The sequence below is a fragment of the Dromiciops gliroides genome, chromosome 4, assembly GCF_019393635.1.
Source record: "Dromiciops gliroides isolate mDroGli1 chromosome 4, mDroGli1.pri, whole genome shotgun sequence".
In the NCBI taxonomy this organism is placed as follows: domain Eukaryota; kingdom Metazoa; phylum Chordata; class Mammalia; order Microbiotheria; family Microbiotheriidae; genus Dromiciops; species Dromiciops gliroides.
Genome location: NC_057864.1, coordinates 208,760,734 through 208,773,515, shown reverse-complemented (window position 1 = coordinate 208,773,515; position 12,782 = coordinate 208,760,734). Strand labels below are relative to the sequence as shown.

At 40.2% G+C, this 12,782-nt stretch overlaps 1 protein-coding gene and 1 pseudogene across 1 annotated transcript in view; one reads left to right on the top strand and one right to left on the bottom strand.

Moving 5' to 3' along the window:
* RGS9 (regulator of G protein signaling 9) overlaps nt 1–12,782 on the bottom strand; it is a 101,921-nt gene that overhangs the window by 67,856 nt on the left and 21,283 nt on the right. The window lies entirely within an intron of this gene.
* On the top strand, nt 1,412–1,765 carry LOC122752699 (annotated as a pseudogene).

The window sequence follows — 12,782 nt, the reverse complement described above, 5'->3', positions numbered from 1 at the left end:
TTAAAAGTCATACAGCCCAAACCCCTCATTTTATACACAACTGCTTCTCATACCCTCTTACCCTTCCTCCAAATTATTACTTGCCCCAGGGCCCTGAGTTGATGGAAGTTTGGGGAAGAGAGCACTGATAACTATGGTCTTGCTTTCCCCTTTCCCTAACAGGAAAAGAGCAGGACTGAGTTAAATGCCTGCTCAGGGCAGGGCAACGCTTTGCTTGAGAACAGTGAGGTGCTACTGCCTCAGGAATTTCATGTTCTGGACAAGAAATTTTTTGGATAGGAGATAGGTAGTGAAAACTCTCCTTCTTTCTTTGCTCCTTAGAGAGACTTTCTGCCAAGCCATCCTACACATGGAGGAGAGAGAAAATAAGAAAAAGAATGAGAGAAATGTGCTTGGGCACGCGCACACGCGCGCACACACACACACACACACACATACACGCTGTAGGGTTTTAGGGCTTTTGGTGCTTGAGACTAAGAACTTTAAAGGGAAGGGGGAAAGGGATACAAGTGGTAGCTTTGAATTGTGACTACTATTGAAGTCTGTCGTGGAGGCAGTGGCAGGAGGGCTGTAAGCTGAAGTAGAGACCAAAGTGCAGCAGGGTATCCTAGGTCTGGAGAGTAGTAGCCAGACAGGCCAAAACAGAGAGGTGAATCCAAGACATAGGGAGAAAGGGACAACTTTTGAAAAATTTCATCTGCTGCCTGGGAAACTGGGATACCATTCTTGTCTCCTGGTGAACACCATTCCCCTTTCCTACAGGTTTGGAAGGAGTTTCTACAATATGTAAGAATGCTAAAAACTATTTTCCCCTTGTCTTCTCTCTATGTTAAATGAGCTGTGTGACTACAAATGCCTATGTAATATAAATATATGTAAATATAAATACAGTCTACAAATGGTTTGTTTTTAAGTGTCCCTCCCCTTGGGACAGAGGGTTTTCTGTTCCAATGTGATGCAAAAAATTCTATTACATTCATATACCACAACTTGTTTAGCTATTCCCCAATGAATGGGCACCTGCTTTATTTCCAGTTTTTTGCTTCCACAGAAAGTACTGTTATAAATATTTCTTTGATCTCCTTGGGGGTATAAATCCAGAAGTGAAATCACTTTAAAAATCAAAGGGGCGGGGGCAGCTAGGTGGCTCAGTGGATAGAGCACCGGCCCTGGATTCAGGAGTACCTGAGTTCAAATCCAGCCTCAGGCACTTGACACTTACTAGCTGTGTGACCATGAGCAAGTCACTTAACCCCCATTGCCCTAAAAAAAAAAAAAAATCAAAGGGGAGGGGGATGGCGTTGTGCTGGGGGTCACGAAGGTAATGGGTTGGGGTGTTCCAAATGCTAAATGTCCCCCTCTGTCTCTCTATGCTCCAAGTTGAAGGTCCTCCCTCATCACAGGCAGGAAGATGGTGGCCACAAAGAAGACAGAAAAAGTCACTAGAGTCCGTCCATCAACTCGAGGCTCCAGCTGGTGATGAAAAATGGCAAATTCGTGCTAGGCTACAAACAGACCCTGAAAATGATGAGACAAGGCAAAGTCAAACTGGTCATCTTTGCCAACAACTGCCCAGCCTTGAGGAAATCAGAGATTGAACATTACGCTATGTTGGCCAAAACTGGTGTACATGACTAGAGTGGCAACAACACTGAATTGTGTACAGCAATGTGGAAAGTACTACAGAATTTGTTCACTGGCTATCATTGATCCAGGTGATTCTGATATCATTAGAAGCATGCAAGAACAGACCAGTGAAAAGTAAATTGTACAAAAGTATTCTTTAATAGATTGGCCAAAGTTTGTTTTAAAAAAATCAAAGGGGATAAATAGTTTAGTAACTTTTATTGTATAATTCCAAATCATATTACTGAATGTTTGGACCAATTTTGCTTGTAGAATATATAAGCATAGGAAATATGGGTAATAGCATAGTTGTATCTAAACTGTTAGATGGCACAGTTGATAGAGTGCCAGGCCTAGAGTCAGGAAGACCTGAGTTCAAATCCAGCCTCAGATATTTACTAGCTTGTGTGACCCTAGGCAAGTCATTTAACTTTGCTTGCCTAAATTCCTCATCTGTAAAATGAGCTGAAGAAGGAAATGGCAAACCACTCTGCAAAAAAAAAAAAATCCAAATGGGGTCACAAAGACATGGACAAGACTGAACAATGACTGAATGGCAATAATCTAAACTGGCCATTATGGTGCATCTATTAAAAAAGAGAGTTTCATAAGAAGCAAGAACCAGATAGGACATTTGGCAACAGCCTATTTCCTTCATATATGTGTATAGGGGAGAGATAGTGTTCACCTCTCTCTCTCTCTCTCTCTCTCTCTCTCTCTCTCTCTCTCTCTCTCTCTCTCTCTCTCTCTCTCTCTCTCTCTCTCTCTATATATCTGTCTCTGTCTCTGTCTGTACTCTCTCCTCTTTGTCTCTCTGTCTCTGTCTCTGCCAACCTACTATGTTGTCATTGTGCTCCAAAGTCTGAAAACAGATCACTTCACTGGGAGCTTGTCAGTGATGACCCATGTTCTAAATTCAGCCTAGAGACGCGTATGTGACTCTACCAGTAGAGACCACTCTCCTGCTCCCTTGGAAGTATACAATATTGGAGACAAAGGGGCATAATAGTAGGGGAAAACTACAGAAACTCTCTCATAATTTCTTGGAGAAGAATCTAACCAAGATGATTACAAATAGCAGGTGCCCCATGAAAGCTGAAAAGTTAACCTAAAGCAAACAAAAATGGTATTATCACAGGTTAGAGGAATGCAGCATCTCCAGTTTCTTCCTTTTGCCTTATATATTATTCAGAATCCTTAACCTGAGCATTTAGGGAACACTCAAAAACTATAGAAGTCAACTGAATTCAAAGAAATTCACCTTAACCTCCATTCTTTTACAAAGGCCTTTTCCCCTCCCTGGCTCAGATTTACAACTCTTTTGTACCAGCAACAATGGAGCACCTGAGAAATGAAAGAAGGGAAGGGAAAGGAATAAACATTTATATAGATCCTACTATGTGCCAGGAACTGAGCTAAGCCCTGTACAAGTATTCCATGATCCTCACAACAACTCTGCAAGATAGATGTTCTTATTTTCCCCATTTTATAGTTAAAGAAACATTGGCAAACCTAGAGACCCTGAGGAGAGTGTGTTCTCAAAGGTTATGGACTGCGCCATCAACAGGAGACGACTCTCAGCCAATCAACTTGAAGAACCTCCCATTTCTGGGAGGAGGACAGGAAGTAGAAAGCGAAGGCTGGTGGACAGAATCTCTCTCTTTCTGCTTGGTAGCAGAATTTCACGTGGGCTGTTAGGAAAGGAAAGGTTTCTGTCTCTCTGGCTTTACTGATCCGAGCTTTAAAATCCTTAAAAGCCTAAACTCTTGGTGAATTTATCACCAGTGATTTTAACCAGTTTACCCCAAAAGTGGGGGAACAGATTAGAATCCACACTTAGATTTTTTAAAAACACAATAAATATGTTTAAATTAAGACAGAGAGTCAAACCAATGCCTGAATGTTAGGAATTTACTTGCCTATGTTTTATGTCTTCTAAAAGCCTAAATGATGCTAGGTGAAATGAGGACCCTTTTAGGTAAAGCAAAATGAGCCAGATTCTGATATTCCCTAGAACTTAACACACACACACACACACACACACACACACACACACACACACACACACACACACACACATGATATTTACAAATATCAGAAGATAGAACTATTTGGGTATATGAATCTAATGGAATACTGTAAGAAATGCTGTAAGAAATGATGAGCAGGCAGATTTCAGAAAAACCTGGAAAGACTTACATGAATTGATGCTGAGTGAAATAAGCAGAGAACCAAGAGAACATTGCACACAGTTATCAACAACAGTGTGTGATGATCAACTGTGATAGACTTAGCTCTTCTCAGCAAAACAACGATCCAAGACAATGCCAAAATTCATGATAGAAAATGCTCTCCACATCCAGAAAAAGAATCTGAATGCAGATTGAAGCATACTAATTTTCACTTATGCTATTGGGTTTTTTAGTTGTTGTTTCTTCTTTCTTGTGTGTGGGGTTTTTTTGTGTTTTTTTAGTGAGGCAGTTGGGGTTAAGTGACTTGTCCAGGGTCACACAGCTAGTAAGTGTCAAGTGTCTGAGGCCGGATTTGAACTCAGGTACTCCTGACTCCAGGGCCGGTGCTCTATCCACTGCGCCACCTAGCTGCCCTTGTGTTTTTTTTTCCTTTCATCCTGATTCTTCTCTCACAGCATGACTAATATGGAAATATTTTTAACATTAATATAATGTATAACCTACATCAGATTGCTTGCTGTCTTTGAGGGGGGAAGGGAGGGAAGGAGAAAAATTTGGAACTCAAAATCATACAAAAATGAATATGGAAAACTATCTTTACATGTAATTGGAAAAAAATAAAATAAAATACTCAGAGGAAAAAAAAGAAGATAGCACTATTTGAAAGGATCAAGAAAAACTTCATGGAAGAAACAATGTCTCCCACCGTTCTGCAACCTCAAGAAACTAGAATGCCACCTCCGGAGACAAAACTCTGAATCTCTTCCACAAAAATAAAATCTGGACTTTAAAAAGTCAATGATTAACAAGGAACATCCTAGAAAGCTTGAGAAAAAAAGGAGAGACTAGCCATCCCAATTCAGCATTCCTTATAATAAAAAATGGCCACATCTTCCAACAACCAACTACATTTCTAAAGACTAAAGGCCTTCCCCTTGCCTCCATGGGAAGGAACATGCAAAATAGCAGTGAAATGTCCATGGTAAAACAGCAGATCCAGAGGCCAAGACCTGCCAGGGATTTAGTGATGTTGCGTAATACTCTCAATAATTGTAGTCTTGCAGAGGTTTCTATGTAAAACACTCATTCCCTAAATCTAATATTTTCATCTTCAGTGAAGATGGTACCAAGATTTCCTTCCATACCTTTGAGGAGGAAAGGCACTTATCAAACAATATGATTGATTCAGACACTCTCAGCCTGATAAGCTAATCTACAATTGTGTCTAGATTTGGATTTGTTATTTTTCAGTTGTGTCCAACTCTTCATGACCCTATTTGGAGTTTTCTTTGCAAAGATACTGGAATGGTTTGCCATTTCCTTCTCCAGTTTATTTTACAGATGAGGAAACTGAGGAAAACAAGATTAAGTGACTTACCCAGATCACATAGCAAGTAAATGTCTGAATCCAGATTTGAACTCACATCTTCCTGACTCCCAACCTGGTGCTCTTTCCACTGTGCTACCATGGATAGTCCATGTCTTCTCAATCATATCTTCTAAGGAATTGTGTCTAAACCCAGTCCAGCCCTTGGGATTAGCTCACTTATGTTTATCACATGTTTTTACCAGTTGATGCCACTGTCTCTTCTTCCTCTTAGCCTTCTGAAGCCATGATTGTTTTTATAGGTGTAAAACTGTCCAGGGGCAGCTAGGTGGTGCAGTGGATAAAGCACCAGCCCTGAATTCAGAAGTACCTGAGTTTAAATCTGGCCTCAGACACTTGACACTTTCTAGCTGTGTGACCCTGGGCAAGTCACTTAACCCTCATTGTCCCACAAAAATAAATAAATAAATAAAAGGGGCAGCTAGGTGGCGCAGTAGATAGAGCACCAGCCCTGGAGTCAGGAGGACCTGAGTTCAAATCCAGCCTCAGACACTTAATACTGACTAGCTGAGTGACCCTCGGCAAGTCACTTAACCCTAATTGCCTCACACACAAAAAAAGAAAAGAAAAGAAAAGAAAACTGTCCATCTGAAATTCCACTTAAAATACCAGGGGTCCATGCTTTGGTATACTCAATCCAAGTCACTTTCTATAAATGTCACATGGCAGTAGATAGGCTGCTATGGTGTCCTTTGCTGACATTAAACTAATTACATCATGTCACCCAAGGAGCCCTAGGATTTTTCTCCCACTTGACTACTTCCTGAAATAGATCAAATTACAAGATTATCCTGTCACTCACAGCTGGACAGATTGATCTGTAGACATAGCCCAGCAGGCTGGCTCAGGTTCCCCTGGCCTGCCTGGTTTTCTATATACAATCTTGGCCCTTCAAAGATGTATTTGTTTCCCTATCTCTTTTTTTTTTTTTTTTTTTTTTTTTTTTAGTGAGGCAATTTTGCCCAGGGTCACACAGCTAGTAAGTGTGTGTTAAGTGTCTGAGGTCGGATTTGAACTCAGGTACTCCTGACTCCAGGGCCGGTGCTCTATCCACTGCGCCACCTAGCTGCCCCTTCCCTATCTCTTAAAGGGGTTCTTAACCAGAGTTCTATGAACTTACTCATTTGTTTGAATAATTTGATAACTGTATTTTAATATAATTGCTTTCCTTTGCAATCTTATGTATTTCAAAACATTATTCTGAGAAGGGGTTCATAGGCTATACCAGACTATCAAAGGTGTCCATGATACAAAAGAGATGGCCTACACTCCAAGGAGTCAGAATTTAACAGGTTTGATGATTTACTTTTACCTAAACTGATTTAAAGAAAGCATGGATTCCCTGTATCTTCTGTTTTAGCAGCAACGAGAAAGCCTCAGGGTGTTGGAGGCAGAGAAAAGTAAGGAAGCTCAGGGGTTATGATTTTAAATCAACCTCTGAGCCTAGGGTTTAATGCAACTGCCAGGATGGGCCAAAAGTCACAAAGAGGTAAAATCTTGCAAATGGCATAAATTATTTGAAAATAATTTTCAAAAAGTTCTTAAACAGTTAGACCCCTTTGCAATTTTTGACCCACCCTATACTATATCCTTCTCATCCCAGAAGAGGGCAACTAAGTGATACAGTAGAGTAGGTCCTGGAGTCAAAAGGACTCAAATTCAAATTCTGCCTCAGACACTTACTAGCTGTATGACCCTAGGCAAGTCATTTAATCTTATTTGCTTAAATTCCTCATCTGTAAAATGAGTTGGAGAAGGAAACAGCAAAGGACTCAGGTATTTTTGTCAACAAAACTCCAAATGGGGTCACAGAGTTGGATACAACAGAACTAACCCAGAAATCTAATAGTATTGGGTGTAAATCATTTTCCCTGATACCACTATGAGTGTGTATGTATATGAAAAGGATGTACTAGGTGTCTGTGTGTGTATCATTTTGCCTGATGCCATTGTTATAATGGGGTCCTACATGGATCTATGGTCTCATTATAATCAACCTTGAATTATCTTCACCTTCAGTGAAAGTGAGGCCACTAGTAGCATACAGCTTTATTTTACTGTTCTTTCTAATTATATTGTTATAGTCATATAAACACTTATTGTTGTCCTGATTCTGCTTACTGCTTACTCTATCTCAGTTCATAAGTCTTTCCAGGATGATTTTTTTTTTAAGACTAGGTTTCAGGGTAGCTAGATGGCACAGTGGGTGGAGCACCAGCCTTGGAGTGAGGAGAACCCTTTGTTCAAATCCAGCCCCAGACACTAGCTGTGTGACCCTGGGCAATTCACTTAACCCTCATCGCCCAAGAAGAAGAAGAAGAAGAAGAAGAAGAAGAAGAAGAAGAAGAAGAAGAAGAAGAAGAAGAAGAAGAAGAAGAAGAAAAAGAAGCAAAGGGTAGAAGTCTGGAGGCATTCTAAGCAAAGATGGGCATAGAGGAGGACAATGGCAAGTCACTATACAGGGAGACAAGACAGATAAATGCACACTTGGGAACCCTTCAAGAAGCCTGAAGCCAGCAATCCTCTTGGCACGACAAAAGACAAAACCAGCCCTATAGACCCAGTTAGGTTGCAAGGAAGAGAGAATAAAAACATCATCTATTTCACTATTTCTTACCTGTTCCTTACTGCTATTAAAAATCTATCACTCGGGGCAGCTAGGTGGCGCAGTGGATAGAGCACCGGCCCTGGAGTCAGGAGTACCTGAGTTCAAATCCGGCCTCAAACACTTACTAGCTGTGTGACCCTGGGCAAGTCACTTAACCCCAATTGCCTCACTAAAAAAAAAAAAAAATCTATCACTCAATTAACAAAAGTGAAATTAAATGAGACCAAGTTATCTGTATATAAACAGAAATCAGATGGTCTCTATGTATTTTCTGAAAACCCAGTTGAAGGGGGAAAGGGTTTTATTCCCCCCACACCATATTGAAGCAGCCACTTAATCATGATCCCAGTTTAACCTGGTTACCTCAGGAAATCCAAGCTATTAGAGATAAAATTGAGAAGCACAGGAATGGAATGGAATAAGTTAAATTCCTCCATATTAGTTCCTCTGGCCAGCTTGGTTGCAGTGCTAACCTTTCCCCTCTCAAACCCACCCACTCCCCAAGACTGAGACACTTCTAACCACTATCCCCCAAGGGTATTCTGATAGGGGATTATAGATTGAAAGAGATTAAGGAGTATTCAAGGAAGGAGATAAACTTCTTATAGGCTAAAAATTACCAGAAGGAAGAGCCTATAGAGAGAGACCTGACTCAGGGATGGGGGTGTGGGTCCGAGTGCGGTAGAACCATCTTGGTTCTTGTATTTTCAGCAAGAGCATTTGATCCTCCAAAATGAGTAATTCTACACATCAGGGCTTGATTTATTGTTTTGTTGATTTCTAGACTGAAGAAAAAGGTGGATTAAGCGTTAAAAATGCAGATTAAATTGAAAAGTGTCCTGTGTACTATTTTTTTTTTATTTTAGTGAGGCAACTGGGGTTAAGTGACTTGCCCAGGGTCACACAGCTAGTAAGTGTTAAGTGTTTGAGGCCGGATTTGAACTCAGGTACTCCTGACTCCAGGGCCGGTGCTCCATCCACTGCGCCACCTAGCTGCTCCTTCCTGTGTACTTTTTAAATGAAAGCCAGTCAAACACTCTTGCCTGACTGATTCTTTTGGATTAATTTACTGAGACTGAATTTCATAAATTGAGGGGATTAACCAAGTACCCCCTTTGTTAGGTCATCTTGATACCCCATGCCCTCAGGAAAGGACACTTGTATCTCTGTTCCAGAGGGTTCAGGAAGGAATAGGCAGACTGCCCATAAAGGACAAACTCCATGCTTATCATGGTTTAGAGACAGAGCAGGAAGATTGCCCATTATCTGAACAAGCCCCCATCCCGTCCCCTCATGAACAGCCTGCTTCAGAGACATTAGAGCTAAGCTCTTGAAGGGTGTTCCTCTTGCATGGAAGCAGTCTCTTGCAGAGGGCCTTCCCCCATTTGTTCTTCAGGATTGGGCATATAGGTTTTTAAAGTTTCTAGGAAGGGTGAGCCCCCTGGAAGTTAAGCAGACTGGAGTGGTACTTCATCTCAGGTGGCCTGCTTTGAAAGGGTTCTACTGTTGTTCAGTCATTTTCAGTTGTGTCTGACTCTTCATGGCCCCATTTGGGGTTTTCTTGGCAAAGATACTGGAGTGGTTTGCCATTTCCTCCTCCAGCTCATTTGACAGATGAGAAAACTGAGGCAAACAGGGTGAAATGACTCACCCAATGTCAAACAGCTAGTAAATATCTGAAGCCAGATTTTAATTCAGGAAGATAAGGCTTCCAGACTCCAGGTCTGCTGCCCCTTTGAAAGGGTAAGGAGACCAAAAGCCTTATCTAAGAAGGAATTACAGGTTTTGTCATTAAAATATGGGTTTGATAAGAGAGAAATTGTTAACAAGCTCTTTTGTATCCTAGTTAGGGAACACCAGAAGAAAGAGGCCTTCAGCCCTATCACCTTGTCAGACCCCACCAACTCCCAAGGACCCTGACTAGATGGAATTTAAAAATTATCAAGGGTGGGGTCAAGCTCTCCATTCAGTTCTTGACATCAGAGGGTATCAAAGACCCTAGGCCTGGGGGATGTTTTATTGTATGGAAGGTGGGGTTGAGATCTTTAGGGATCTTCTGGACCCAGAGAGTCATGTGGCCATCACCCCTGGGGATCCTATTCAGGTTAAACAAGAAATCTTCATGGGGGCTGAGAGCTTTAGGAGGGAGATACCACATGGAGAACAAAGACTACTGCTGAATCCAAGATAATTCCAAAGGATGGAAAATACCATCTACATCCAGAGAAAGAACTGATGGAGTCTGAATGCAGATTAAAGCATACCATTTTTCACTTTATTTTTTCATGGTATTTTTTCTTTTGATCTTTGTCTTCTTTCACAAAAATGACTAATATGGAAATATGTTTTGCATGATTGTGCATGTATGATTTTCAAGTTGCTTACTGTCTCAAGGAGGGGGCTTTGAGGAAGAAAAGGAGAAAATTTGGAACTCAAATTTTTTTTAAATAAATATTAAAAATTGTCTTTACATGTAATAGGGAAAATTTAATTTAAAAAAGCAAAGACCATTGTCAAGATAAAGGCAAGAGGACAACCAAAAAGTATATGTACCCCTATTTTTGGTTATATATCAGCCTGGATGTATAGTAGAGATACATTTGTTGAAATTATGAACATTGGTCTCAAATTAGGCTGTTTCAACATCCCAGTCCATTACAGTGGGGAAAGTTTATCAAAAGCCCCTTGCTAGGTGACACAGTACATAAAGCACCAGACCTGGATTAAGGAGGACCTGAGTTCAAATCCAGCCTCAGACACTTGACTATTAAGTGGTAGAACTTTGCTGGCATGTATTCAGGTGGATCACATCACTACCCATTAAACCAGATATTTCTTCAGCTGGACAAATTAATTCTGTGGACAGCCTGTGTCTTGACAGACATCACTATCATTTTCTTTCAGCAAGGGACCCATTCTCCCTCTAGCACCATACAAGATGTTCCCCTCTGTCTCATGTTTATCTTTCTCTCTGGTTTGAGAAAGTCATCTCCCTGAAAACTACAGAGGATTTGGCAGCAGAGAGAGAGGCAGTGAACCCTGATCATATGAGAGAGGATGGAGGGGATTTGGCTGGGAGTGGGGAGAACAGATACTGGGGAAAGTGTATTATCCAATTAATCTTTCTCCCTAGACCATAGGTAAGGGAGTGGGTAATAAAATTCCCAGATAAATTGGGAAATCATTACACTCTGGGACCAGAGGGTGCTCCTCACCTAGGAGGAGAATTCCCTGACAGGGAACCAAGGAACAGAGCAGAGCAGAGCAAGATAAGAGTAAATATCATCTCAGGCTAAGGACAAAATTGTAAGCAAGGGGTTTATAAACCTTTGTCTTTTGCTTCCAACTAGTATTTTGTACAAATGTTTTAAAACAGAGAGACTTTTCAAGTGCTTCTGGTTTTGGTTTTCTGCTCCTGATTGCTGTCCTACTCACAAGTTTCACTGTGAATTTCACCAGTTAATGGCCGGGTCACACCACAGCTGTTCTAACTTCAAGGTATGGTTATAGTTTTAACTGATTTCCTTTTTTTTTTTTCCAGTATGGCTCATATTCTGTTCTCTTTGGGTAATTTATTTGTTATGTTAGAATTAAGGTCTAGATAATTTATCGCTGGACACAAAATATGGCTTCTGTCCCTCAAATAAAAGCATACACAGGTGGTCATGCTAAAGAATGTCTTGGGTGTTATTTGTACTCTCCAAGCTTAGGGCCCTGGGGGATGATTAGGCTGTATGATTCTAATGATCTAAATTTTAAATGCATAGTTTTTAGTCATGGAGATGCAGAATGGTGATAGACTAAATGCACTAAGGCCTACTTTGGGAAGAATCTTACATAAATTACACAAACCATTTCTATCTAGAGCTTCTAGATTAAAAAACAATACTTCAAATAAAAAGAATTCAACTACCAAGAAACCAGAGTCAAGATCACACAAGACCATACTGCAACAAGTAGAAAGAAAAAAAATTTAGGGTGCAATATTCCAAAAAGAAAAAGACTCATAGCCAAGAATAACATGTCTTAAAAAGTATCTTCCTATAGCAGAGATATGAATCTTGGATAGAATAGAGAACTTTAAAGAATTCCTGATTAAAAGATCAGAGCTAGGGAGAACTTCTGATATACTTAACCACAGGAGACAAAAGAAATCCAGAAAGAGAATTCCACTTGAGTCACTAGAACATACTAAATCATAATCAAGTGCTTACATTCTAATGGGGGGGAGACAAATTTTTCTTCAGAATCTCTGTCTTCAAGAATCATGAAAAGTAAAGAAAGGCAAATACAGGACAAGGGATTTTTTTTTCTTTTAATATTGTTTGATGTTGAGAGGAAAGAAAAGGAAGGAGGGAAGGAATACATTAGAGAATAAATGAGAAATGAAGAGTTAGAACTTATTACTTCTCATAATTGGGTTTCCCCCAAATAAAAGCATATAGAGGTGGGAAAAGAAGGAAAAGGAGGGAGGAGTGGATATTAGATGAAACTCAGTATCATCTGACCTGGACAAATCAGGATCAAACACATTAAAACACAAAGAATTTGGGTTTGATAAATTCAACAAGTAAACAGGTGCAGAGAGTGCACAGAGTTTGGGAGGGAATCATTACAAGCAAAACAAATTTCAACTTTGGAGGATTGATCATAAAGGAAAAATTCAGTGGAGAGGGGAAAAAAGTATAAGAACCCATGACTTGAGTTTGGGCCAAGTGAAGAGAGAAATGAGAACACACCATTTCAATTACAGATTTCTAGAGATGATCCCATTCCATTTCTTTCCCTACTTTATTCTTCCTTGTAAATAAGGAGGCAAAAAGAAACAAAGAAATGCAAGGATATGATAGAGGAAAAAACACAATTAACAATCAAAATTGTGATTGTGAATAGGATAGACTCACCCATAAAAATAGAAATGGGTAGCAGAATGTATTAGAAAGCACAATCTAACAATCCATTGGTTACA